Source organism: Leucopleurus acutus (assembly GCF_964270905.1).
Source record: "Leucopleurus acutus genome assembly, chromosome: 18".
NCBI lineage: Eukaryota > Metazoa > Chordata > Mammalia > Artiodactyla > Delphinidae > Leucopleurus > Leucopleurus acutus.
The window spans coordinates 5,484,418-5,487,483 of record NC_139160.1 but is presented as its reverse complement, the minus strand read 5'-3'; positions in this window follow the sequence as shown (position 1 = coordinate 5,487,483).

Sequence of the window (3,066 nt, the reverse complement as noted above, 5' to 3'; positions counted from 1 at the left end):
TTTGTAGAAAAATCAACATGGACAGCATTTGATTTTTTTAAAGCAAGCTATAAAATTGTATTATAAGATGGTCCTATTTTCTAAAAATATTAATTTTTTTAAAAGTCTATGTATACATACATGCATAGAGAAAAATTTGGATGGACTAACATCAAATTGTTAGTAGTTACTAGTTGGTACTTATAGGTATTTGGGTATGGGTGTGTACTTCCTAATTTTTTTTTGTATTAAACATATATACTTCTGCTAGAAAAAGAATATTCTTTTTAACAGAGAGAGGAGAAAAAGGAGGTAATAGTGTGGAAGTAGCAACGAAGAACTAGGAGAATGTCCACAGTCCAGGCTCCACCATACCGTCATCCCTCCGTATCCACAGAGGATTGGTTTCAGGACCCCAATGCATATAAAATTCCAAGGATGTTCAAGTCCCTTATATAAAAGGGCCTGGTATTTGCATATAACCTATGTGCAACCTCCTGTACGCTTTAAGTCATCTCAAGATTACTTATAATACCTAATACTTGTAAATGGTATGTAAATAGTTGTAAATACAATGCAAATGCTATAGGCTATCCGTAACTCACAGCTGGGATGAGGTGGGACTGATAGAGTGGGTGACCCAGGGTAAATCTAGAAGGAGAATAAGATTTCAGCAGACTGGAAGTGGCAAGGGAAATGGTGAGAAAGGGAAATGGTTCATTCAGGACAGAAACAGCATCAAGTATCAGGACATGGAAACAAGGTAGAACATAATTATCTAGTTCACTATGACTCTAACTTTGGGTTTATACGGAAGAGTGGTGGAAATAAAAACAGGGTACAGACAAGGCTGTTGTTACCAAGAGACTCCAAGATACAGTGGATTAAATAGGATCAAAGGTTATTTCTCTCCTGCAGCAGTCTAGAGGTACATAGGTAGTAGGTAGCCCAGGCTTTCAGGGTTCTCATTCGAATCCTAAATACCTTCCATGTGTGGCCCCACATCCCTAGGATGCTGCCTTTATCTGCATCATCAAAATGGGATTACTGTCATGTCCATGTTGCAGGTCAGAGGAAAGAAAAAGCACATATGGAAGGCAAGAAATTTCCTTTAAAAAATAATTTATTTTGGGCTTCCCTGGTGGCGCAGTGGTTGAGAGTCCACCTGCCAGTGCAGGGGACACAGGCTGGAGCCCTGGTCCGGGAGGATCCCACGTGCCGCAGAGCAACTAAGCCCGTGCGCCACAACCACTGAGCCTGCGCTCTAGAGCCCGCGAGCCACAACTACTGAAGCCTGGGCACCTGGAGCCCATGCTCTGCAACAAGAGAAGCCACTGCAATGAGAAGCCCACGCACCACAAAGAAGAGTAGCCCCCGCTCCCTGCAACTAGAGAAAGCCCGCGTGCAGCAATGAAGACCCAACGCAGACAAAAATAAATTTAAAATTTTTTTAAAAATTTATTTTGAAATGATCCCAAATTTACAGAAAATTTGTCTGAATAGTAAAAAAAATTCCCATATCTCCTTCACCTAGATTCTTCTGTTAACATTTTATTGCATTTATTCTGTTGTGTTCATGCTCTCTTTACAGACACATATAGAGAGAGACTAGTCCCTAAACCCTCTGGTTTGTATTTCCCCCAAGCAAAGACACCTTCTTACATAACTAGGGTATGAACCCTTCACAGATATCCTTCAGATTTTGCCTTCAACAATGTTTCTTTCCCTTTCTGGTCCAGGATCCTACTCAGGAATATGTGTTACATTCCACTGTTATATTTCTTCAGGCTCTTTAGCTGTTTGAATGCCTCAGTCTTTTGCATCCTGGACAGTTAACGCTACAGGTCTTACATTATGTGGAAGGACCCTCAGCTTTAGGCTAGCTCATGTTTCCTCATGACCAGACTCTGGTAATTCATTCTTGGAAAGAACACCACAGAAATGACACTGTGTTCTTCTCAGTACATCCCATCAAGAGACATGCCATGTTGACCTGTCCTATAGGTGATGTTAACCTTGATCACCTTGTCAAGTTGGTGTCTGCTAGGTTTCTCCTCTATAGAGTCATCAATTTCATCACTTTGTAATTGATTCGTATTTTGTAGGGAGGTATTCTGAGATTGTACCACTATTCTATTCCTACCATCTGCCTTAGCATCCACTGATGACTTCTGTCTGAATCCACCGGCTCTATGAAGGCTAGCAAATGTTAACGCTTCATAACATGAAATGTGGCATCATCATAGGCTTTACTGAAGCAAAGTTTTAGAGAGGCCATTGTGATCCCAGTGGGAAGAGGACAGAGATGGTGGTAGTGGGTGATGGTAATAATCTGGGCAAGACAGTTGCGAAAATGATTGGCAACTGAGGGTAGAATGGAGGGAGGGAACATAGTAAAAAGATATTTAGGACACAGCTCCTGATCTAGATCTGGTGACGAACTGAATGTGAAGATTTAAGAGACGTTACTACGAGGGTGACTGGTGAGACCAGGGCAGTGTGTCTCAGGAGGAGCACATTTTGGTTATTTCGAAAATGGGTATGCAGTTGGTGAGGCAGGTATAAACTGCAGGTGGAGAACCTGGAATCTTTGGCATCGAGATGGTACTGGAAGGAGATGAGATCACCAGGAGGGCAGAGAGGAGAGAAAAGATTTTAACTCAATGGAACACCAGTGCTGCAGGAGAGAAAGAGGAAGTGGAGCCAGCGAGGAGGGTTAAGAGGTATTATCTGAGTGGCAAGACAACTGAGACAGTGGCTGTAGTTAAATAAGACAGCAGACTAGCTGGCTACCACCTAAGAGAAGTCTGAAGGAATAGAAACTAAGACTACAAGTTTTGCATGGGCGTGGAGGAGAGTGGAGAAAGATAAAAGCCAAAGAGCCCTGGGTAGGCAGGGGACAGCACAGAGACCCCAAGTGAACGTTTGTGTAGGAAGAGTGGGAAACCCACAACTAATTAGCATTCCCTTTTCCTCCATCAGCTTCTTGGCGCTGAGCTGGGGCCACTCCTTTTATACCTCCACAGCCCAAAAAAGTGTTTCCTTTCTTCCATCATCTGCTCTCTCCACTCACCACCCAGACCCACA